Consider the following 26616-nt stretch of genomic DNA (forward strand, 5'->3'; position numbering starts at 1 on the left):
GAAATGACTCCATTTTAACTTCCTAGAGGTAAGGCTTAGTTAAATCCTACAAGGTCATGACATGCCTTCTGTACAGTGTGAATTTTTTAATGGTGACAAGAGTTATAATAATAAAATTATCTGCTTGATCAGTAACCCCATTTCATAAACCATAGTGTCTCGGCCAAATTGTAATTAAGCAGAATAGTCTGCTCTCGGGGTAACCTGTAATCTGTTTCTATTTACAAAACCAGAGGAAGCACATATAGGAATCCTGTTATTAATGAGGCCACTATGTTGTAATCATGGCCCCATATGGACACATCCAGAATGATAATCATTCTAAACCATTCATTAAAGCTTGACAAACTACACTAAGCAGAACTATGAAGGGTCTTGGAATATTGCATGCAAAGTTAATCTATGGTTTGAACATCTCTGTGCCTCATTTTCCCCATTTGTAAAACAAGGCTAATAACAATGTCTACTTTATAGGTTGTTGTGAGAATTCAGGGCTCAAATATGTTAGGCACTGGGACAGTACGTGGCACATGATGGGCACTATATAATGTTTGTACTTACCATGAAAGTTCCTAGGAAAATGTCCAGTCCTTGAAAAGGAAGCTTTATTTGACCCATGTATCACTCCCTCTTGCCTTCACAGATCAGAATGAATAAATGTGTTATTTTAGAAACTCGGGCTTCAAACCCTGCAAGTTTTCCTTTTCTAGTTACAGACTATACAGATGGTCCCAAACTAGGATGCTTCAACTTAACATTCTTTGACTTAATGGTGCTGTGAAAATATTTATTCAGTTGAAACTATATTTGAATGTTAAAATTTGATCTTTTCCCTGGCTAGCGATATGCTGTATGAGACTCTCGTAACACTGGGCACTGGCCAGAAGCTACAGTCCCAATCAGGAGACCTCAAGGGTAACCAACCAATACCCTCCAGTGTACCGTGCTGCCGGCATTTTTTGGATATTATATTCTGAACAGGTTTAGGGTAGGCTAGGCTAAAAGATGATGCTCAATAGGTTAGGTGTATTAAATATAATTTTGGCTTAACCATAGGTTTATCAGAATGTAACCCCATCACTTGGCAAGGAGCATCTATACTTTGATTTAGTCAGTAAAATCTTTTATGCAATACCTCGTAAGAGGGAATCTGATGAAACTCTAGACTCTCTTCGGAGGCAGGGAGGGGGATGTGTATGTAAAAGTTTACATTCAATTTCAGGAGGTTCAGAATGCCCCTCTGAGGTCAGTCATGGACCCCAGATTCAGAATCATATAATAGCTTGAGAGAATGACTTGGATGATAGCCAAATTGGATCTTGTTCTTTTCACAACGTCTAAAGCAAGAGGAGAAAGAAACACATATTTGCACATTGTAAAGGAAGTATAAAGGAAGTACTCTTAGCCAGCTAAGTACTTTCCAGTAAAGGGTTTTGATGATGATGGAGAGAAATGAAGAGGAGGATAAGAGGAGGAGGAGGAGTCCTTCAAAATGGATAAAGGTGGGTAAACTGAAGGTGTACTTTTACCTGTGAGTGAGCCAAATATGCAGCAGGGCTTTGAAACTGGGAGTACTGTATGGCTGTTGTTAGAGCAACCGGGAGGCAGTTTGAGTAACTGATTGTATCTAAAGCTTCCTTTTAAACCTCATACAGGTAAACTATTATCAGTGGGCTCTTCACGCCTGTGCAAGGACTCAGGCACAAAAGAAATGTTAATGATGAGAACTGAGCTGTGGATTCTGAGTGACCCTAGGGACAAAATGATTATCTGGTGGTCTTATGTTGCTGGAAATTTATTAGAGTGTTTTAAGATTACATTAACCGATTTTCACCTTAAGTGCTCCGCCTGGAGAAGCATTAAAGGCTCCTGATAAGGAATGATTTCAGAGAAGTAATGACATCAGCCAGAAGGTCTTTTGGGTGAATCAGGGGTACTGTAAGGAGAAAAGCCCAAGTGAGGTGGCTGTGTCCAGCGGGCGGTGTGACGGGCTTGCCGCAACCCAAAGCTGCCGTCTGGCTAGGGCTCACCAGGCCCCTCTCATAGCCTGTTCCCAACAGTCACCAGTGCCAGAGACCAAACAGGAAGAATAATATATTTCTAACAAAGGCCATAGAATGAGGCCATGGACCCAGTTACATTTCTGCCTCATTATGGTCTCAGGTTGCACCCCTGCCTCAAAGAGCCAAACATCTTCTCAGGGTCTGCAAGTGCAGACCTGCTCTTACCCATGCTAATCCCTGCTCCCTCATCCTCTCTCTTCTCCCCTCCCTCATTCTGCCTCTGTCTCCAAGCCCATCTCTCTGTTCTTGGACCATCCCAAGTTCATACCTGGTTCAGAGCCTCTGTATTTATTGTCCCCTCTGCCAGGAACATTTCTTCCCTAGATAATTGCATGGCTGACTCATTCTGAGTTCTAGTCTTAGCTTGGTTACCAACTTTCTGCTCTCTGCCTTATCGCTTTCTCCCAAATCATTCTATTTTATTTAACTTATAGCACTTACCACTATGTGAAAATAATCTGTTGATTTGTTTTCTTCATATTGTTGATATTCTGCCTTAGAATGTGAGCTCCCCTGGGAGTAGGCACCCTCTATGTCTTGATCCCTGGTGTTGGCCCCAGGCACAAAGGAAGCAATTGATGTGCATTTGTTGGATAAGGGGATGAATGGTCATCATAATGGCTGCTATTTATTGAGCATTTACTCTGTGACTGGCCAGAGCTGCAGGTTTTTATAAATATTATCTCACTGAATTCTCACAACATAGAGTATGTATCTATCACTTATCCCCATAGTACAGATTAGGTTGCAGAGAGTTTATGCACCTCTTTCAATGTCTTAGCTAGCTTGCTGCAAGCTGGCAAGTAACCAGGACCTGACTTGAACCCAGGCATTTTTGACTCCAACACTCCTGCTCAAAATCAGGAGGCAGCACACTTTTTCCTAGAAAGGACCAGATAGTAAACATTAAGGCTTTTCAGGCCATGTGGTTCTACATGTAGCAACTATACAACTCTTCTGTGCTACCAAAGCAACCATAGACAATATGTAAACACATGGATATGGCTGTGTGCCTACACAACTTTATTTATAAAACATGTGGTGAGCAGGATTTGGCCCATGGGCCATAATATGCAGATCCCTCCTTCATGTCATCTCTTTGTTATACTTAAAGGATTAAAACAAAAAACAAAAACAAAAACAAAAAAGAAAAAGAAAAAGAGAGAAGAAGAGTAAAAGAAAAGCATGAAAATGTGTGTTCAGTCATCAGCCCACTGACTGAAGGGTCCCAGATTTGATTCTGGTCAAGGGCACATACCTCAGTTGTAGGCTATCCCCAGCCCTGGTCAGGGTGTGTGCTGGAAGCAACCAATCAATGTGTCTCTCTCACATCAATGTTTCTCTATCTCTGTCTCTCCCTCTCTCTTCCACACTCTATTAAAAAAAAAAAAAAATCACTGGGAAAATATCCTCGGGTGAAGATTAACAGCAACAACAACAAAATGTGTGCTCGGCGCATGGCAAGCCCTCTTCAAATAAGAAAGACAGCAGGTGGATAAACTCAGCTTAAAAAGACAAAACCAGCCGAAGCCGGTTTGGCTCAGTGGTAGAGCGTTGGTCTGTGGACTGAAAGGTCCCAGGTTTGATTCAGGTCAAGGGCATGTACACTGGTTGTGGGCACATCTCTGGTAGGGGGCGTGCAAGAGGCAGCTGGTTGATGTTTCTCTCTCATCGACATTTCTAGCTCTCTATCTCTCTCCCTTCCTCTCTGTAAAAAATCAATAAAATATATTTTAAAATTAAAAAGACAAAACCAGCTATAAGATTCAGATAGGAAGTATGACTACTGATTCAACTTCTTGACTGAATTATAACTGTCACTTAGGACTACAGCAGAGTTTGAATGAAATAAGGCATTCCATTTTAACCAAGGTTCCATGGGAATGCTGTGTTGGCATAACAGCCCAGGCAAGCCAAACACATTAGGTAAATTCAAGTGGATCGAGCCTGTTGCTCCTCAGTCTTGGTTGTCTTCTGAATAAGCAGCCAGGGAAGGTTCCAGAAAACAAAGAGATCAAGCTTTGGAACTCTATGTTCACCTAGAGGCCTTTGCTGCTCACCAGCTTCACTGAACTCCTTCCTTCCCTTAGGGTTGCAAACCAATGATCACAATGATCAAATAAAAAAAAAAAGAATTTTATTTTAATAATTAAATAGGCAAGTTAAAAATATTAATGATTATAGGGTCATAGTAAGTCAAGAAATAAATGGCTAGCAACTGACTCTTTCCAAAACAGATAAGGCATTTGACTGATCCTTATCATCAACGACAACCTTTTGGCTTCCTATGAGCCAAGAGATGTGTTGCATCCCAGGGAAGCAATGGGCAGAAGAAGAGAATGACCCTTGACATAAAGAAGTGCTCAGTTCAAACACAAGAGTCTCCTCTGCAGTTGCCACCACAGAGCAAAGCTAACACTACAAAATGGATAAAACAAACCCCCATACGGCTAAATAGCTAAGCCTGGCGAAACTCACTTATTTTAAACAACTTTCAATACAGAAACACTCCACTGTAGCACAAGAATTTGAACTTTCCCAGATGTATTATAGGGACTTGTCCTGCCTGGTGGGCATTTTTTCTCTCCATTAAGCCTCCTGGGGGGCTTCCAATGCCCTGGACCATATCTAAAATGCCAGGATAACCAAATGCAATATGGTACTTCATTGAATTATAGCAGATCCTTTGACCCCCCCAAATCCCTTCGCCTAAGCAGGTAGATGGAGGTCCCCTAAAAGGCTACTCTAGGCCAGGCCTCTTTGCTGCGGTCTCTATGCTGCATCTAAGTGGAAGCTGGAGATCTGGGTTAACACAACTCTGAAGATTGACTTTGATCTTGAAATTTCAATGAAAAATTAAACATCCTGATAACACCGAGTACTACTAATGGCTTTTATTTCCATTGCAACTGCTTTCTGAGATGGATAATTCCCCTTTAGCTTTTCATGAGTTTGGCCCAGAAATCGGATACTCGGGGCATTAAACATACAGGAGCCTGGGACGCCAAGAAAACAGTAGTGTCTATTTAAGGATTTGGCTGCCACAGCCAGCTGAGTGTCTTGGGGAAGTGAGTGGAATTTGAATATATCGGCTCTGCCACTCTGCTACTGGCTGGGAAATCAGACACTCAGAAAGACACCCCAGGGGCTCCCGCTTGGGTTTGGACATGGGTGTTAATCTTGGTGACAAGCAGCCTGTTGGGCAATGTTTCCCATACTTTGAGCTATCACCGTGCACTAAACCAAGGGATGCTAACTTTTTCATTCTGCCCAGCCATAATATTAAAATTAAAGTAAACATCGATTGTCTATCTAAAAACACCATCATTTAATAAAAGAAAGAATGCTTTAACATTTCAATAAGTGGGAAGAACAGACTCTCAGAACAAAGAGAAGCTCTTCAAATTGAATACAGATAGCCATAATAAAGACTTGACTACTTTGGCTCAGTGGATAAAGTGTCAGCCTGTGGATTGAAGGATCCTGCATTCTATTCCGGTCAAGGGTACATACCTTGGTCGTAGGCTCAATCCCCAGCCTGGGGACTCGTGCAGGAGGCAACCAGTTGATGTGTGTCTCTCACCTGGTGTTTCTCTCTGTGTGTCTCTTCTCTTGCCTTCCACTCTCTCTAAAAATCAATAGGAAAATATCCTTGGGTGAGGATTGAAAAAAAAAAAAAAAAAGACTTTATTATTTTGTCCTTAGTTCTTACATCTCTTTAGACTGGAAAGACCATCATAGGACAGCAGCCATCTGTAGTCTGGAAGGTGGGGACTGTGAGTAGCCCACTGGAGTCTCCTGGTAAAGAATTAGGTTTGAGACCCAGAAGGTATTCCAGGGTGAGGGGATGGGACTGGGGGGCACCGGGGTTACCCGGAGAATAAGCCTCTTTGCTCTATGGTGGCACTTTCCACACTGTAATGCTACACTAACTAACTTGTTTAGTTACCTAGTGCTTCCCCTGGGTTTTGAGTTCCTTGAGAGTAACGTCTTGTTGCCCTGTTCATTAGCTGTGGGGCAGGGACGGCGGTATAATAAGCAGCCCTTCGTGGGGGTTGATGGAAAAGCACCAGGAACACAGAGTGCTGCTTCATGAAGCCATAGGGCTGAATAGAGAGCACATTTTCTGTTATCTAATCTGTGTACCATTTCTGGCTGGTGTAGTGGAGGAAGACCCACCTCCATCCCACCAGGCAGACTCACCCTGAGCACATCCCACAAGATCATTAAAATGTGCCCCAAGGAGAGAATGAGGGAGGTCCAGACTGCTGCTGCCCCAGGGGAGAGCCAGGAGACTGCTGAGCAAAGACTCGGCTCCTCTCCCAGGGTTTCTGGGGCTGTCTGGGCAGGAGCAGGGCTGGGGTGGGGAACGGCCAGCCTTCAGGCCGCCTGCTGATTGATCCTCTTGTTTTCCCATTGCCAACTCTGAAAACAGCTCTCCGTCCCAAGGTTTGCAATTTTCCCAGGCCCTTGTTCTGCAGACACTTTTTGGAACTGACTCAAAGAAAACCTCATCCACACTGTTAGCAGCAGTCTTGGGGTGAAATTCCACAGCAACTTCCCCTTCCCTGCGGAGGAAGTCCTCCCTGCAGAGAAATGGATGTTGCTTTCTTTCAAGACTCATTTTTGGGTGGTTTTTTTTAGCCAACCTGATTTCTGGCTGGATGTTGAAGCTAAACTTCCCACCAGCCCCAGAGCACTGGGTGGAGGCCAATTGCAAAGCTCAGTGAGCAAATGCACTGAGGCAGGGGGAGGACGGGCAGGAAGGCTGCACCTGCCCCCACACGCTGCTTGAGAGCCCAGAAGTGATGATGGAGTGTTTTCATTAGCGCTGGCTCAGCATGCAAGTGGGAGCCCCATAAATATCTCTGAGATGCTGCTCAACCAGCCTCGTGTTGGTGGGGTTAGTAAGGGAACTGAATGGTGAGTGTGGGCTTCCCATTGCAAATATCCTGTCAGTTCCTCTCTTATGACCTGTTGGGGGGATTTGCCTTAGGTACAACTTGCTATTTAAAGTCTCTTTGGAAATGCTTTGGGTCTAATGTATTATTTATGGCATGGAATCTCTGTTCCTTTCTCCATCAATCCTCTCTGGTTCTCCCACCAAATAGAGATTTTCAAATCCCGAGTTTATGAGGTTATGTGAAGACAGTTGTGTGCCCTGAAGTAGCAATCTTACTGCGTGTCTTTCCCCCCCCCCCCCCTGCACCCCATGATTGCTCCCTTCAAAAATCACTGGTTAAAACACTGACACCCCTGAGAAGATCTACTGAGCACTCTGGCCAGCAAGCAATAGGTGGGCATTGGCTAAAAGACATTAAGGCCAGAGGGAGCCCCACGAAGGGAAGAGAAGATGGAGAGATGAAGACATAGGTCAAGGGGACAGGGTCGCCCCCAGGGGGAAGTGGGAGAGGATTGAAGATGCTGATATCACTATTCTTTCAGGAGTCTGAGGCTGACCATTGCCTTCCTCATTCTCTCATGCTTAGCCTTCTCATCACCTCCCAGGGCTTCTGGCTTTGTCTGGGAAAAATGCTAACCAGCACTTCACAAGAGCAGTCACCAAAGCCCTGGCCAGCTCACAAAGACACTATGTGCAATGCAGAAGGAACATGGTGCTCCTGGTGAGAGGCCCAGTGGGTGGGGGAGGGGGCAGCCTTGGGCAGCCAAGGAAGACAATGGGCTCATCCCCAAATCCTCAGCTTTCTGTTCCCTCCCACCCTGCCTATTCTTGAATTTCATTACCAGAGAATACTTCCCCAAGAGGGTTAATCATCCTAGACATGGATGAACTTGGGGGAGAAGGACACAGAGAACCTGTTTGCTGTCCCCAGTCCCTGGCTTAGGGATTTTCATTAGCCTTCCCAAATACCAGACCCTTAGCTTTTGACTCACCTGGTGTCTGGTGCCCTCCAACATTCCCGCTAGCAGATATTTCTGTTTCTCTATTTCACATGTGTCAAACACAAGGCCCGCGGGCCAAATCCGTCCCGCCAGGCCTTGCAATGTGGCCCGCACCGCGCTGTCATCACTGCACTCCGCTGCATTTCCATCACAATGACAGTTTATGACTGTTCAGTAAACCATTCGGCCCACGATTTAGGCTGGATTTTAGATTTTGGCCCCTTCTCTGATTGAGTTCGACACCCCTACTCTATTTGCTTCCCCGGTTGCTAAATGGGGGACCCCTCACTGCTGTGTGGTCCTCAGCTTCTTATCTTTCCTGCCTGAATCCCAACTAGCACCTGGCTTGGCAAGACCAGGCACCTGCCTGGGGACCCAGGTCTGAGCTGCTCTCAGTCCTAGAGTGATACTCCCCATCTCTTCCTCTCTCGGGAAGTGATTTTGGGGCATCTGATCCTATAGTACCATAGCTGAAAAAGCCTAATCCAAGACCCCCAGTTTAAGGGAACCTCCCAAGTCTAAGCGTCTTTGTTTGAAGTACAGCATGGGGGAAAGGGCATTCAGTTCCACTGCTGAATTTTGTTTTTCCCATTTGTTACTTAAATTGCCTAAGCCCCACTTTTCTCATCTGTAAAATGGGTATGATACTTCTCTCATGGGATTACTATGAAATTAGAGATTCTAAATTTAAGAGATTCTGTGCCTGATGTGTGTATAGCACTGGGGAATGAGCGAAAGCTCCTTGCCCTTGTAGAATGGAAGTGGGGGATGACAGGCATTAACAATATCACAAGAATTAATAGGTTGTTCCCTCTGTGATGTGAAAAAGAACAAAGGACCTAATTGAGGCAGAGTGGGGAGCTAGTGAAGAAAAACCTCTTTGGTGAACCAATAGCTTGTGAGCATCTAATATGCCACTGGGACCAGAACACAGTAGGTGCCCAGTACCTGCAACCCTGACAAAGCCCCTACAGCTCCCTGGGACTCAGAGTCAGTGGGCATAAGGTGAGAGGGTTGAACTGAATGATTTCTAGAACTGAGTTGCTCATCTCTGATGCTTATGATTCTCTCAACTCACAACAAGACAGAGCCTGATTGAATAAGGCCTCCTGGCTCCCTGACCAGTGCTCTCCTCCCCAGTTGTTTCCACGGATGAAAAGAAGCTGGGTCCAAACTTAAAGAGGACAAAAGGAAGAACTGGCCAATTTGTCTCCTGGAACCCCTTTCTCCTCATACCTCCCCCCTGTTCTTCAGCTGGAGCCCAGCATCCTCATACCCCTGGGATGAGGGTAGACAAATTGGATATTGAATTTCAGCTCAAGCAGTTACCATCATCTTGGGCTTACATTCTCTTAGCTTTAGCTCTTCTAAAACATAAGATGATGCTAACCTCACTACTTCACAAGGAGGATAAATGAGATACACCAGGAAAAGCCCTCAGTATAGGGCCTGATCCACTGTGAGCCTCCAACCAATGTAATCTTCTTAAGTACTTCCTTCAAGGCTGAACCGAATTCCTGACTTGGAGCCCCTTACTGGCTATAGGTGGAAGTCTATGTGTGGTTAAGCTGGCTACAAAGTTAGGTGAGAGGACAACAGGGAAAGCAGATCCTGACGGAGGGAACAGAACTGCAAACCTCCCAGGCCATCTATGCCCACTTATTACCATATCCCCAAAATCTTGCTCACATCCTGTCCCATGGTACCTGAGCAGTAGGCTGAATGGGTCCAACAGAGTAGGTGGGAGAGCTTCCATGGTCTCCCCAAGAACCTGATATCATCATTTGCTTACCATTGACTCCTTCAGTACCAGAGAGGCACCACAGCATAGGACTGAAAGCTTGGGCTCTGAAGTCCACCATTTACTGTTCCCTCTTAACTTAGTTTCCTTAGCTGTTAAATGGGTTGATACTCACTCACTTCACAAGCTTCGTGTGAGGCTTGAGAGAATAAGTGTAAAGCACTCAGACCATGGCAGGCAGGTAGACGGTGCTCTACCAGTGTTAGCTATTATTCCCAGTAACTCTGCTGAGAGTCAGATACTGCTGGGCTCTGGGGAGCCTGGCTGGGAGCAGGTCCCTGCATTCACAGACCTGCCAGTCTCATGGAGGGTGATGGATCAAGAAACAAGCTATCTTAAGACAATATTATTAATGGCCCGAGAAGATGAATTCCAGGGGACTTTAACCTAGTACCAGATAAAGTGACTTTACTCAGAGACCTGACTAATCTGTTGACTTGGACAGACCAGAGGCCAGGGCAGGGTAGAGTGCTCCAATTAGAATGGTTAACATGAAATAAGGTCAACCATGGTGGGTGGAAGAAAGAGTGTCCACAGGGCAGGAGAGAGTTGGAGAATGATGAGCAAGCAAACCAGAGAAACAAGTGGGACCCAGACCATCCATCCAGTCAATGGAAAAGGAAGGAAGTACTCCCCAAAGAAGTATCAGGTCCAGAAGGTATAATTCCCTGCACGGGGCTTGTCTTCCACCTCTTAACATACCCCTTAAAATTATGAGGGGAAGCAGGATTCACTTTAATGAATTCAGACTAACTACTTGGGAAATCCAATGGGGCCTCACCAGAGAAAACTCCTAGGGAACCATAACATAGCAGGAAGAAGATCCTCCATCGTGTGGCAGCTATGTGGGACAAAGCCTCGGTAGCATCCCACCCAGCTACTGAAGCAGGTACCACTGGACACAAACACTGGAGGATTAAGACATTATGGTTGTAAACACAGGGAATTAAGACAACCCCCAAGACTAGAGAAAGGAAATACAGTTGGCATGGTTATTGCTTCACCTAAAATGCACGGGGATAAATCCATTTTAGGAATACTAATCTCTATATACATAAGCCTAAGCGACCACCTAACCGGTGACCTGGCAATAGCTATGATGCACACTGACCACCAGGGGGCAGACACTCAGCGCAGGAGCTGCCGAGCAACAGCAACTTTGCAGAGTGCCTTCTCATGCTCCGAGACCCCTGGGGGATGTCGGACTGCTGGTTTTGGCCTGATCCCCACAGGCCAGGCCGAGGGACCCCAGTGGTTCACAAATCCCCACCAGTGCACCAGGCCTCTAGTTTACCATAAAGGCATTCTTCTCCATTTAATGTCGAAACAAAAACAGTTTTCCTTGTTGTTACATCATACCTTTCCTTCCTCGACCACCTCCAGCCAAACCTAACAACCAGAGAAGACAAATATGTCATCCTTTCATCTTTCACCTTCATTCCGGGTGGTCAGATTCCTGCTGGCACCACAGGGCCCCAGCTTTCATCTATGGTAAGGGAGTCCTTTGACATATAGCATCCCAACCCAAACTCAGACAACACCACTGAGTTGGGAATATGATGGGGTTGAGAACAGACAATGCACACCAAACACAGATCCCAAAGTGGGAAACAAAGTCTCACAAATGATGCTCAGCCCCACTCTTTTTCTTCTCTGCAGCCAACATCACAAAGCTTGGTGCCACCACGCAGAGCCTTTGAAAGCCATGTCCCATTTGCATATCAGCCTTGATGATGTCTCAAGCTAAAGCAATTGGATTTCTTATAAAGGGTCCAAAGCCCTCTGAAGACTTTGGGGTTTGGAGCCTGTGGGAAGGATGACAAGGAGGCCATGAGAATAGCCATCAGGAAGGGTTCCACGTGGAGCAAAAGCAGGCAGACGTGAATGCTGCACCACCATCAAAGCGCATGCCTCTTTCCAGCTGCAAATGACTCATGTCTTGGCTTAGTCTTTCCAAAGAATTCCAAGACTTTGAGTTCTCTTTCCTTCCACTTCCTTCCTCCACATTCTCTGTCTCTCCTACTTTTCACTTTGCTGCCCCAGCCTCCCCCACCATGCTCCCTCCATTTCTAATGTCGTGACATCCTAAGAAACTGTTCCCCGCCCTCCCCCCCCCCACACACACACACACAATTTTTTTAGTACCTGTATCTTTGACTCTGTGGTGTCTGAGGAATTATTTCCAACCAGTTGCTTAGCAAAGCTGATCAAAACTCTGGAGAAGACAGCTCCAGCCTGTGTGGGAGTGAACCAAAGGGTCCGCTGGGTACCTGTTTGTATGGCCAGAAGCTGAAGGACTTTGGGTGCTCGGCAGTAACCTCAGAAAAATTCCCTAGGCTGCAGCAAACTCTCCCAGCACAGTTTTGAAACACCCCAGCAGGAGGAAGCCTCTTTAATCAAATAATAACCAGCCAGAGATAAGGCCTCCGAGGCCGAGCTCTGCCAGCCAATCACTTGCTTCCTTCCACTGCAAGGACAAACAGACCCGTACTTCTGGAGTGAGTTTCAGAGCTTGTTACAATTTAATGATGCTACGGGTGCTGTCTTCTTGGCTGTGCCTGGTGGGGGTTGTCTATCAAAAGAAGGAAGCTCTGAGCTCAGGAATCTCATTCTCAGTGGAGGTGCCTGTCCGAGTCAACAGATTAGCCAGGTCTCTGAGTAATCTCACACAAAGCCTGGAAAGCTTTTGCATTGCCCAGAGTTCTGGCTGCTGCCTAGAAGCCAGGCCTGAGTGGGGCTGAGCAGGGCTGGGACACCAGGGGTGAACAAATTTGACACAGGAGGTGCAGCTCCTTGACTGTGACCCTGAAAAGGCTATAGTGACTTGCTCTCATGTGTTAGAGATTCTTAATACATATTTCTTATGGGTCCTTAATTGGCAGTGACTTTGAACTTCTCTACATTCTTCACCCTGTCCAGCCACTCTCCCCTTCCAAGAAGAAGTATTACAGAAGTATTACAAAAAGGGTGGGTTCTTGGGGCTATCCAAGTTAATAATAATGGCCCTATGTGTTTCTAGTCCTATGACTTTGAACATGCCACCTAGCCCCTTCCTCCTCGGTTGCTACAAGGATTAAAAAGAACTCTGGCAGATCCCTGTGCGGTTCTCACAGGCCCTTAGAAGATGTAAACAAATGCTTACATGGTCTGGATGTATTAGAGGTAAAAATTTGAAGGAACTTACTGGAGAACCTTTTTATTATGTGAATAATAGCCATCAACGGAATCAATTTTAGGACATTTCATCACCCCCCAAAAGAAACTCGTTCTCATTAGCAGTCATTCCCCATTCCCCACCATCCCCCATCTCTGCCAATTCAAGGCAACCACCAATCTGCATTGTCTCCTGTGGGTTTGCCTGTTCTGGACAGGTCATGCAAATGGAATCATGTACTATGTGGCCTTTGTGACTTGCTTCTTTCACTTAGCACACTGTTTTCAAGTTCACTTGATTCCTTTTTATTGCTGAATAATCTTCCATTGTATGAATATACCACAATTCATTTATCTATCCATCTATCCGTTGATGGAAATTTGGATCATTTCTGTTTTTACTTTTTGCTATAAATAATGTTACTATGCACATCTGTGTACAAATGTCCACTCCCTTTTATATGCAAATTCATGGCCCCAGCACAGGAAAACAAGAAGAGAACAAAGCAGGTGAGAGAACAAGCCTTTGAAGGGCTTCTTTCCAACCAGGAGTTAGAATATCACAGCAGTAGCGAGTGTGGGTTCAGGTTTTCACCATGCATGAAGCTCTGTCGCAAATTCCCTCTCTTGTAATCCTCCCACAACCCTAGGCCTAACGAAGGTATTTCTTTTATTTTTAAAGATGAGGTCATAAGGAATAAGAAAGTTTCAATAACTTGACAAAAGTCCCCCAGCCAAGAAGTGAAGCCAGAATAAAGTCTTACGTTCTTACCACTCCAGCTCTTCCAACACAAACAAGATTTTTGTTCTTCTCTTACATACTCAGTCTTAGTTTCTAAGACTCATAGTTTGAGGAGAGAAAAGAAGAAAGAAGTAAAAAAAAAAAAAAAAAAAGAGCTTTATTATAATTTATGGAAAAATTGCAATGAGGGCAACAAATAGTTGCTATTGTCTGTATTTTTAAAAATTGTATATAAGGCTCAGAGGATTAAATGTCTCATCTAAAAGCACAGAACTGTTGGGGATGGAATGTACCGCATGGAGACGATAGTCAATAATATTGTAAAAGCCATGTATGGTGCTAGGTAGGTACCATAAATATCAGGGGAAATACTTTGTAAAGTATATGATTGTCTAACCACTATGCTGCACACCCGAAACAGATACAAAATAATATTGAATGCAAACTGTAATTGAAAAATAAAATTTTTTAGGAAGATAAAGACACAGAGCTAGTAAAGTAGCCCTTGATAATTCAAAGATAGATAGATGATTCCCAAATGCAGGCTAGATTGGTATGCTTTCTTCCCAGTATCTAACAGAGCAGTAGAGGTCTTGGCTGTTCAGCCGGAAGGAAGGGTAACTCTGCAGGCAGCCCTGCAGGTCAGAGTAGGTCTGGATGAAGAACATACACAGCAGGGGTGTGTGGAGAGGAATAGGGAATGCAAGAGACTGAAGGTGCAGAGAAAGGAAGGCTACAAAGAGAAGAGCAGGAAAGAAAACAGAAGATGGGAGAGTTCTGTTGAAAGGCTGGCCAGCTTCCCAGATTGTCCCATGGCCAGGAATGTTTCATCCAAATTCTTGAGGTCTTTTGATCAGCAATGTGAGCAGTCAATTGATTAAAGCTAAAAACAGATGTTCTGGGTGGAATGATAGGGAAAATATCAGTCAGAAGAATGAGTGTAGTGACAGAGCCTTAGCTTTTCATTGCCCATCCACCACACACACACACACACACACACACACACACACACACACACATTTGTCAATTGTGTGGGAAGACTGTCAAATATATCACAAATTGCAAAACATCTTAGTGCCAGCAGTTACTGTAAATGACAAAAATGGATTAATAGGAAATACTGAAGGCTGAGGTAAAATACAGGGTACCATCTAAGGACATCTAAGGACATCTAAGGACATCTACCACTCCAGCCAAATGTAGGCTCAGGGTTGCCAGATCTAGTTATCTTTAAGAGAGACTGGAAATATAGATTTTAATTAATGTAAAATCTCAAAAAAATTTAATTGGCAACTGTTCAAAGAAATTAAATACTGTTTAATGCAAAAACTCCACACAGATTTGCAAGAAAAACTCAGGCCATGCAAATCCAGTTTTTTCCCCTCCTAAGGTAGGCAAAATATGCATTTACATGCATTCACTTACTAACTCGTGCACAGTGATCAAAGATTCTAAATCATCTGTAAGGGCCAGTCCTCCAAGTGGCTTGTGGGTTTCTCTATCTTGTTCCCCAAGTTTAGAGACATTGAAGTGTGGTCAGAGGACTCCTGCAGAAGTCTCCAGGTACTCACTAAATACAAAAACTTCTAGGCAATACCCCAGAATCCCTAGGGACAGAACCCAGGAATCTGCATGTTAACAAGGTCCTCACATAATTCTGGGATGCCAGGTAAGACCATATAGCTCCTCACTGGTTTCTTCTTAGGAAGAGCTCCTCTCTTGCCTTCCATTCGAAAGATACTTTTCTGGTTGGGACAAGTGAGCTCGAATAAAGTAGGTAAAATGTTAGTCTTTTTGTGCCCATTGACTTCCTGCAAATCAAAACAAAGAGGGAAGTATCTATGCAAATACAGAATCAGATGGATCTTGCTGTCACAAGTGGTGACTATGATAACAATTGAAATTTGAAAAAGGAAAATCGGAAAACTCACTGTACTGGAGGCTGTGACATAGTAAGAAACATGTACTTGATCTTTGCCCCTCTTTCCTGGCACACAACTCCTAAAACCCTGACTCTCCTAAGTGACAATTGTCTTTGTATGCTAAAGAGATGACTAGTACCTGGATAGGTCTGGTTGCCACTGGAACTAACCAGGGGATTAGAGGGCTGGAACTTTCACCTGCATAACGCTCCACCCCAGAGGTTGACTTGATTGCTAATGGCCAATGATTTTATCAATCATGCCTAAGTAATGAAGCTTCCATAAAAATAAAAAAATAAAAATTAACCAAGAGGATTTGGAGAGCTTCCTGGCTGCTGAACACATGAAGATGCTGGGAGGGTGCTGATCCCAGAGAAGCCATAGAAGCTCTGAGTCCCTTTCCCACACCTTGCGCACCTAAGCATCTCTTCCATCTGGCTGTTCCTGAGTTATGTCATTTATAATAAACTGGTAATGTAGTGAACAAGTGTTCTTTTCTGAGTTCTGTGAGACTCTCTAGCAAATTATTAAACCCTAAGAAGGGTTATGGGAACCGCCAACTTATAGCTGGTCAGTCAGAGGTACCAGAGGCCTGGACTTGCCATTGGCATCTGAAGTGAGGGGCAGTCTTATGGGACTGAGCCTTAGCCTGTACATCAGATGCTAACTCTAGCATCAGAATTGAATTGAACTATAGGACACCTTGGCCTACCCTGAGGAGATTGGGTCAAAAGTGGCCCAGTGCAAGGATTCATCCAGGCGTGTCAGGCCCATCTCACCTAGTCCCCATGGGCCTGACTCCAGCAGCAAGCTAACCTTCTGATCAGAGTGTCTGCCCCCTGGTGATCAGTGTGTGTCATAGCGACTGGTCAAAAGGTCAAACAAACCCTTGGACACTTAGCATATTAGGCTTTTATTATATTCTATATAATATATCCTATTAATATATCCTATATCATATATCCTATTATATAGGATATTCTTTCTTGCAAGTACTTTCTATGACTGGCTTAAATAATTGAGTTACTTTTTTCTCATATAAGGAGTCTTGAGATAGGCAATTACTGGCAATGAATTAGCTATCCAACACCTTTCCGCTCTTCTGTCCTTATGTGTCGCTTTATAGTGAGGGCAAGCAGTAAACCTCCAAATCTCAGAGATTTAAAAATTTCCCATATATGCCACAGGTCCATCACATATTTGTGGAAGACCTTTGCTCATTAATAGTTACTCAGAGACCTACAGTGATACATGCCCCAGCTTGTCAAATGCTTCCACAGTTGCTGAGGCAGGAGAAAAATGTTTGTGAAAGATGCACAGAAAAAAAAAAAAAAAAAAAAAAAAAAGGATATGAATTTTGCCCAGAACAGCTACACAGAGTTCATTGGCCAATATAGGTAACATGACCAAACCTATTTTCAAAGGGGGTGGGAAGAGACAATTCCATTAAATGCTCCCAAAAGGACCACTGAAAATAGTTGGTAAATAGCACTGACTATCACCTGGACTCATGTTCGAAACATGGCTGCCGCCATTTCATACAGCATATCCACATTCAAGAACGAGAGCAGAGAAGAAGGAGTAAATAGAGACAGTGCCAGGCTTCTGGCCCTCTTATCAGCAAAGCATTCCTAAAACCACCCCCATCACCTCCACTCCTCCCCCACCATCAGATTTTCACTTACAGCTTACTGGCCAGAACTTTATGACATGACCTTCCATGGCTGGAAGAGAGGCAGGCCACAATGAGGGCCTTACTTTTCTAGCTTCATAATGAGTGGAAAAAAAAAAGACTTCCTTCTACTACTGTATCATGAATTTCAGAGCTTACCACATATATGGAGCGAAATGAGTGGCTTTGCCCATTGTTTGTGTCTCACCATAAATACTAGCAGGATTCCAGTCATTAGAAGTCCCACACTAACTTCTATAGATTTGTTTTTTTAAATGTCTCATCAGTATATAAGACCCCTTGATGTCATAAGCCAAGGACCCACAAAGAACCTAGTACTTAGTAGGTATGCAATGAATGCAGAATGAGTGGAGCAATGTGGGAGTGGGCAAGGCTGAAATGAAGCAGAACACCTGCTTCCGCCCATCATCATGCCTAATGGGAACATTCCAAGAACCTCCAGCACACATTATTCCTGACCATCTCAGACTGCTCTGTCACTCTCCATGGATTATTGCTATTGCCATTATTTAACACATATTTGTTCATGTGGGCATGTTTGGCCTTCCCAGCTCAACCATGAGCTGCACTGGTCCGAAGCCTTTCCTATCCAACCCTTCCCCCCTCTCCCCTTTCACAGGTCTCAAACCTGCATCATGGCCCAAGGCCTGCCTACTTCTGCTTCCTCTGACTTCTCAATGACCCCAAACTGTTGAACATCTGAAGTTCCTGATTTCCACTAATAACTAGGGATTTCCATACTTACTTTCTTGCATAGGAAAAAAAATGATATAGACCTCTCAGTTTACATTTGAAGACTTGGTGTAAAATTTAACCTAGCCCAGCTGGCGTGGCTCACTGGTTAAGCATTGACCTATAAACCAGAAGGTCATGGTTCAATTTCAGTTAGGGCACATGCCTGGATTGTAGGCTTAATCCCCAGTGTGGAGCTTGCAGGAGGCAGCAAATCAATGATTCTCTCTCATTGATGTTTCTATCACTCTCTCCCTCTTCCTTCTTCCCTGAAATCAATAAAAATATATTTTTAAAAGATACAAATAAAAGGAAGTTCATCAAATATATGGGAAAGATCACTAGGCCTGGAGTAGAGAAGCCAGGTTGTTTTCCTGAACCCATGTGATCTTAGGCACAGCACTTTCCTTCTCTTGGATGTTTTCATATCAGAAAAGGCAATTGGTGGCCTAAATGACCTCCAAATCTCTTTATACACAAACATCTACAGTCCTTTCTAATTCATTCAGCATCTTCCTCCTTTACTTATGTGCCCTTCCTCCCTTTATAGAAAATGACCATGATGTTCTTATATATGTGGTATGTGCATAGAGGAGGATCTATTCAACCTAAACTTTTACTTCTTAAAGTTTGAAGGATGAAGGTACATAACAGAGCTCAGTGGGTTCTCTATTCTATTCTTTCCAACTACTCTTGGATCCTTTTCTCCTGCTCCAACCTCTGGCACCTGACCCTACTATTGGCTGTCCTGGCTCTTCTCTTGCTCAATTGACTTACCTGATTGACTATGAGGCCAAAACCCAGTTATCTTCATCAATCACCAAAGGCTTTGGCTCTGGCTGTCTGGCCTCCCACAAGGCAGAAGCCAGTCAGACCATCCTCTCAAGTGACCTTTTCCCCCATCACACTGGTCCCTATGGTTAATGAAGATAGGCTGAGTCAGGCAATGAATACATGAGCTGAAAATATTCATTGAGCATTTGACTTTCATCCTATTGCTGCAAGTGGACAGGCAGAAGTCAAAGTTCCCTCCCATACCCCTAGCTATTGCTCAACTGGAAGTATAAACAGCCTGGATCAATTTATTCCAAAGGTTCATTGAGCAACCACACTGCCCTCTTTGTCTGCTTGGCCATGAGGCTGCTTGCTGACCACCACCTGCTCAGACAGGCAAGAACACCAGCCCCTCAATCATAAAGGTCTGGTACACACCAAGAATAGTTCAACTAATTGACTACATGTCATTTGCAATCATGGTCTCCTCGCTAATAATTTGCAGGTCTTTCTGAACACAAACTTTCTTTCAAAAGTGCTATTTGACCACTGGACTGAGCTATGTTGCTAGAAACATTAATTAAGTGATGGATAATGGGCAGCTAAAATATTCATGAACAAAAAAATACAATAATGTCAGTTTGACTATTCTGCTTAGCAATTTAAATAACAAGTATTTTGATTGGTGTTTCTAGTTTCTTAGGATCCCTAGAAGTGGGATCACTGGGTCAAATGGGAGTTCCATTTTTAATTTTTTGAGGAAACTACACAATGGGGCTGTACCAGTCTGCATTCCGACCAGCAGTACACTAGGGTTCCTTTTCCCCACATCTCAACAACATTCATTGTTTGTTTGTTTGCTTGTTGATGATAGCCATTCTGACAGGTGTGAGGTGATAAGTCATTTTCATTTTCATTTGCATCTCTCGGATGATTAGTGACCTTGAGCATGTTTTCATATGTCTCTTGGCCATCTGTATGTCTACTTTGGACAAGTGTCTATTTGGGCCTTTGCCCTAAATTGGATTGTCTTTCTTTTGTTAAGTTGTATGAGTTCCTTATATACTTTGGAAATTAACCCCTTATGAGATGTATCAGAGGCAAATATGTTCTCCTAGCTAAAGCTGAAAACAGCCCAAGCAGATGAATGGATAAAAAAAAGCTGAATCAGACGAAACTGGTTTGGCTCAGTGGATAGAGTGTCGGCCTGGGGACTGAAAGGTCCCGGGTTCGATTATGGTCAAGGGCATGTACCTTGGTTGCGGACACATCACCACTGGGGGTTGTGCAAGAGGCAGCTGATTGATGATTCTCTCTCATCGATGTTTCTAACTCTCTATATCTCTCTCTCTTTCTCTCTGTAAAAAATCAATAAAATATATTTAAAAAAAAAAAAAAGCTGAATCAACAAGGAAAGTATTCAGCTACAAGTGCCAGAAAACTCACAAATAGTGGTTTAAACAAGATGGGCATATGTTTCTCACTCAGTATGAATCCCAAAGGTAAACAGCTCAAAGCTGAAGACGTTATCACGAAAATCATCAACAGCTGCTACTATTTTTCTTCTATACTGTTCTCTGCTTGTAGATTTTGTCCTCATGTCTTCAAAATGGTTGCTGCACCCAAGGTATCATGTCCATATCCCCAAAAGAAGAAAAAAGATTAATGTGAACAGCAAAAGTCTTCTCTTTTTTAGTTATACACACACACACACACACACACACACACACACACACACACATATATATGAAGAGAGAAGCTTTCCTCTGATATCTGCCTTCATCTCATTGAGCAGAACAAATCACATGGCCACCCTCCAGCTGCAAGGGAAGCTGGGTATTTTTTATTTTCCAGGGTCCATAGTAGAGGAAGGTAAGGGAAAGGTGATTTAAATAAATTTTACTTGGCCAATAGCATATTCCATGTACTTATCATATAGTATATGAATAAAATATAATTATTTAAAAATACATATTTTTAAGTATTATATAAAATATACTTGATTTTAAATGGTCATATTATAAGAGACTGTTTCCCTGAATATACAATGTAACCCTATTTTTACTTTTTTTTTTTTTAAAAAAGGAGCTTTTAAATATAACTATATTTTTAAAATGTTTTTAAAGATAATTAGATATACATTTTATAGTGATTATCTTTAGTGAAATGACAGGTATTTTTTTTCTCTGTTATTTTTTTATGTTTATTTCATTTTGTTTTCTAGTATTCTACAACAAAAATGTATGATTTTGTAATAAGCAAACAAAAAAATGTTCTTAAATAAAAATGCTCATGATTGTTTACAATGTCTTGTCAAATGAAAAAGCAATGTATAAGCCATGCTCCCAATTTTCATACTTATATGTGAGAAGCAAATAATATATGTATCAATATGAGAGAAATAAAAGCCAAAAGAGTTGACTCTGAGTGCTAGGAATATAGATTGCTTTGCTTTCCATCCTTTTGCTATTTGTATTTTCCAAATTGATCACAGTGAAAAATGTTAAAAATGAACAGCAATCACGGGTTAAACAGTTTTCCACCCGGACCTGGAGGGGAGATAGCTTTTGCGCAGAAACTGAACAAAGGCTTTGAAAATAAAAATTGCAGCGAAAGAAAAGGCATTCTACTGAGGAACAGGCCTTGTTTGTTAAGACCAAAAAGGATTCAGGAAAATGCTCCCCTCACTCCCTATGCTCCTTTCCCCCAAAGCTGAGAAACATTAAACCCCCTTAACATTCTTCAGAGGATTTTCCAACCTGAGGCTCCCAGCCCCATAGAGGGGTATTTGTTCCTTCCTGGTGAGTCAGCTGTGAAAAGTGGCTCATTGTTTTTCCAGAAAATGTGGCCCCTGGAAGGGCCTTTTCACAGCCTCCCTTCATTCCAGGAGGTTGAAGAGTAGACAGACAATGGTTCCTCTCCCTCTCAGGTGGCCTAGTTCACATACAATCCAGCCATTTCCTTCCTCTTTGTTTTTATTTCTTTTCAGTAAACACTGTGCTGGATTGTATGTGAAAAAGGCCATTTACAATTCTCCTGAATTTGCAGAGTCAGAGTTTATAATCCCTAAAGTTTGGGAGATTAACAATCCCATGAAAGGGTTCTCCTGGATCAATTTCAAAGAGAGACAGATCAATTTCAATGAATGCCATTCTTAGGCATTCATTCATTCATTCATTCATCCTCTCACATTCCCATTTATTCAGCAGCAGCAGTGCCTGGCCTGGGGAGACAGTAAGAACAACAGACAAAAATGCTACCTTCAGAGAGCTTATACTTAGGGTACATGGGGGTGGGCAATCTCAAAATAAGAAAGAAGAAAATATCAATAAATACTTTCAGAAGGTGGGCACATGGCATACAAAATATAAAGCAGGGTAAGGTTCTAGAATAGGGGTGTCGAACTCAATCAGAGAAGGGGCCAAAATCTAAAATCCAGCCTAAATCGCGGGCCGAATGGTTTACTGAACAGTCATAAACTGTCATTGTGATGGAAACGCAGCGGAGTGCAGTGATGACAGCGCGGTGCGGGCCACATTGCAAGGCCTGGCGGGACGGATTTGGCTCGCGGGCCTTGTGTTTGACACATGTGTTCTAGAAAGTGGCAGAGGAGCAGAGTGAGTAGTCAGGAAAGGTTACATTTGGGCTGAGGCTGGAATGATGGGAAGCAGGAGCTCAGAGAAGCTGAAGCAGTTGTTGACAGGCAACAGCAGGAGGTCAGAGCACTAAAAACTGGGCTCTTAGGGGCCACAGGGAGCAGCACAAGTGGCCCTCAACAGGTACTGGGGAACCAAAGCAAAAGTGCAAATGGCCATCCAGTTGTTAACAACTATTTTTCAGCCTGCAGGATGGGAACATAAAGGATTTGATTAAAATCTTATTTTCCAGGAGCCAGAAACCACGCCTAACATAATTATAACAAAGTCTGGGCTAAGTTGTGTGGCTCTGATTCTACACAAAGACATTTGAAGAAGGTGAGATCAGTGTGAGCAGAAGCAGTCGGAGAGCTTTATGGGGAAGAGGGGAAGGATCACAGCAGGATGGCACAAGGTACGCTGCCCACACATACTCCTCCTTCCATTACAAATAGCTTTAACTATGCACAGCCCTTTCCCAACTTTGGTCTCAAAAACCTCCTCTCACTAATATTCCAGGTAGATGCCTCCAGTTAATCAGAGTTAGCACAAAAGGAGAAATACAGAGTTATGCAGGGGAGGGGAATGATCTAGCCTTGTTACAAACATCATTCTACCAGGGAGAGTGCAGGAGGCTGGGGTAGGAACCTACAAGGTACAGGACTAGGTGGTGTCCAGTGGAAGGGAGATAAGTGGGTGGCTTGAGGCAATTTAGGACACAAACTTGCTCAAAAGTGGTGATTAGATGTGTGAGGGTAGAGAAGAGAGTCAAGAATAGGGTCTGGCTTCCTCACATGAGTCTCCAGATCTCCCCACTGACAAGAGAGAAACGAAAACTGGCAAGCCCAACCAAGCTGTGCATTCAGACCTAAAACATCCTCAGAAAGCCATCCATGTCTGAAGCTTTGCCAGAAGAAGCCCACATCTTTCCTGAGAACTCGACGCACCAGACATGCAGCTGTTTCTCACTTCCGCTTTAGGTCTCTGCAAATTGTACACAAAGGCCACTACATCCAGGGCAGCTCATTTGTCATGGAGCAGCAGCTCAACTTTTGAAAGCTACTTGATTTTTTAATTTGCAGGGGCCATCTTTGTAGAAGATAATCTAAAGACTCAGAGAGCAGAGAATATTATCAAGGACACACAGCAAGTTGGAAGTGAGTAGAGAGTTGGACCCAAACATTCCCAATTTATTCGACTACTTGCTACTCAGGCCCCAAACAGATGGAGCATCTTAAGTTATGTCACCTTAGCAATGGTACCAAATGTAAGAGAAAATGGCATAGCCCTCACCGTCCAGGTGTTGTGTCAGCACTGCTGGTCAACCCCCTTTCACATTATAAACAAACCTCAGGTTTTTGGCCTGGGGTGCAGATGGGTGGGTAGTGATCCAGGACATCTATGTCCATCTCAACTCCTCCTGATTCTAGGTCACACTTTCCATAACTAAGAGAAGGTGGAATGGGGCGTGGCCAGAAAATGTGAGACTTAACATTTGAATAGCACCTAGCCCCTTCCATCCAGCTATGAAGTGAGGTAGCACCTCAATCTCAAGTGTCATGATGGTTCCCCTCAGCAGGCACCTGAGCACCTACTGTATGCAGATTCTGCCATCAGCACACTACATTTATCTACATGCACTTCCCTTCAGTCCTCTGAGAAGCACTATATGCAGAACAGAAAAAAGAAAAAAATTTAAATTTGCCTTCTCCTGAACTCTCTGACCCTATTTGACCAACCTCCTCATGTGGGGCAATTCAGAGGAGCTAAATTTCTGTGCGTAAGTAAATGATGAGACATCAAGAAATCTAGGAGCAGAATAGAGGCAAAGGGAGGGGAAAACCAGAGGCTCAGAGGCTGGGAAGTCTCTAGATAGGAAATCCCCTCTGGGGTTGAGCTCAGAAGGCAAACAGTGTATATGATAAGCTGGACCATATAGAGCCCCCCATCTCCCTTCTTCCTTTCTATCTTTCTTTCCTTCTTTCCTTCTTTCTTTCCTTCCTTCCTTCCTTCCTTCCTTCCTTCCTTCCTTCCTTCCTTCCTTCCTTCCTTCCTTCCTTCCTTCTAAAAATACTTACAAAACAACTTCTAAAGTGTTCTGTATGCTGGAACTATAATAGCAAACTCAACTCAATGGATCAAAATCTGTCTTCATGTAGCTGGTGTTGTAGTAGGGAGACAGACAATTAAGAAGAACATCAAATGTAGGACAGACACATGCTGGGAGAAAACCTAAGTCAGAGAAGAGATCTATGGAGTGGGTAGTATGTGAGAGGGGAATAGAAGTGGCATTTGGGCAGGCCAGGGAAAGCTTCATGGAAGAGGTGAGTTTTCATAAAAAACTAAGGGAAATGGGGGACCTAGCCCTGCTGATATCTAGGAGAAGAGCATTCCAGGCAAAGAAACAGAAAATTCAATAATTCTGGAATAGTAAGATGCTCAGCGTGTTAGAAGCATCAAGTTGGCCATGGGGCTGATCAGGCACCAATCCCAATGTAGACCTTCTGGAATGAGGAGAGCCTGAGCGTAGAAGCATGGTAATGACATCCAAAGTCCAAAACTGCTAAGTTGTTTTTTTTTGTTTTTTTTTTTAATAGTTTATTGATTTTTCACAGAGAGGAAGGGAGAGGGATAGATAATTAGAAACATCGATGAGAAAGATACATCAACCAGCTGCCTCCTGCACACCCCCCATCAGGGATGTGCCCACAACCAATGTACATGCCCTTGACTGGAATCGAACCTGGGACCTTTCAGTCCACAGACCAACGCTCTATCCACTGAGCCAAACTGGTTAGGGCCAAAACTGCTAAGTTTTTTGTTGAAGTTAGAAGAGGCTCAGCCCATAGAGATAAGAGGGCCAGTGGGCTTTTGGGAGACATGTGCATTGTGTTTCATCAACGCTATAACACTATAGCAAAGGACAGTGCGGCTTAGGAGACAGAAAGGAATTGCTTAAGGTCACAGAACCTGTATTTGATCCTATGACTTTGGATCGAGCCTCTGCTCTTTCCACTAGTTAGCTAAAAGGTGGGCAGTCCGGGGGAAAAGAAAGAGAGTCAAAAGACCTGTGAGCATTTGCATTCTCCTACGTAAGTTTGCAACACCTGGGAAGGTCGCCAGGCTCCTGACAGTTCTGGAGGCTGGAAATCTAAGATCAAGGTGCCAATGTCAGGTGATGGTTCATAGACAGCCATCTTTTCACTGTGTCCTCATATGTGAAAGGGCCAGAGAGCTCTCTGGGCACCAATCCCATTCATGAGGACAGACCCCAGGCATCCTCTTCACCACTATGAAATCTGACCAAATCTCAGCTTCTTCATCAACAAAGGGAGTCAGTGGGCCCACTGGTCCATACAGTCCCTTCCAACTACACATGACATTCAATCCATTCCATCACAAGGGAAGACACAACAATGGCAAACACAGAGGCTTTGAAGCCAGTCTTGTCTGAGCCTATAATCCTAGCTCTCCTACTCACCAGCCTAGACTATTAAACCTTCATTTCTTTATCTGAGAAATGGGAATGATAGAAGTACTACTTCACTGGACTGCTTTGAAAAATGAATACAATGATGCTTGCTAAGTGCCTCAAACACTGTTCCACAACTAGTCACACTTGGAAGTGACTTTTGGTGGGGAAATCCTTACAGAAGGTCTGAGAGGGGCAAGGAGCCCTTGGGTCAGGGGTGTGAGGCTAGGGGTGATCAGGCACCAATCCCAATGTAGACCTTCTCAAAGGTCTCCAGAAATATCCAGCCATACTCTGCTTTTAGAGAGAGAAAGAAAAAAAGTGATTTCTTTTGCTTCTACAATATTTCTAACTACTAAGAGAAGGAGACTCTTCTCCTTGGATGTTTTCAAATCCCTGGAATTCACCAGGGAGGGCCCCCACTTCCTCTAGGCAGCAGGGTATCCAGCTGGGCCTCAGGATGGTGTTGTCTACAAGAATGAGAAGGTGGCATTCTCACCACCCATGGGAGCCTTCCCTGAGGACCGCACACCTGTTGCTGAGCTGACTCAACATCTCCCTGCTTCTTTCAACCACTGAAAACGAGAAGCAGCCAGTATATAGGAGACTCAAGATCAGCCAAGAGGCCTCGCTCTGCTCCCTCACCCCTCCTTCTGTGCCACCCCCACCTCTACCGCTTTTATAAATCCAAGAAATATCCCATCTTCCTTCCTTTCAGTTTCTCG

At 43.7% G+C, this 26616-nt stretch overlaps 1 protein-coding gene across 1 annotated transcript in view; it reads right to left on the bottom strand.

The window, feature by feature from the left end:
- The window catches only part of GPAM (glycerol-3-phosphate acyltransferase, mitochondrial), a 51268-nt gene extending 39142 nt beyond the window's left edge, over positions 1 to 12126 (bottom strand). Inside the window, exon 1 of the mRNA XM_036438999.2 lies at positions 11914 to 12126. The gene's annotated coding sequence lies outside the window, so the exon portion shown is untranslated. The remainder of the gene's footprint in view (positions 1 to 11913) is intronic.
- Between the last annotated feature and the right edge of the window lie 14490 nt (positions 12127 to 26616).

Source organism: Pipistrellus kuhlii, unplaced genomic scaffold (genome assembly GCF_014108245.1).
Source record: "Pipistrellus kuhlii isolate mPipKuh1 unplaced genomic scaffold, mPipKuh1.p scaffold_m20_p_15, whole genome shotgun sequence".
Classification (NCBI taxonomy): Eukaryota; Metazoa; Chordata; class Mammalia; order Chiroptera; family Vespertilionidae; genus Pipistrellus; species Pipistrellus kuhlii.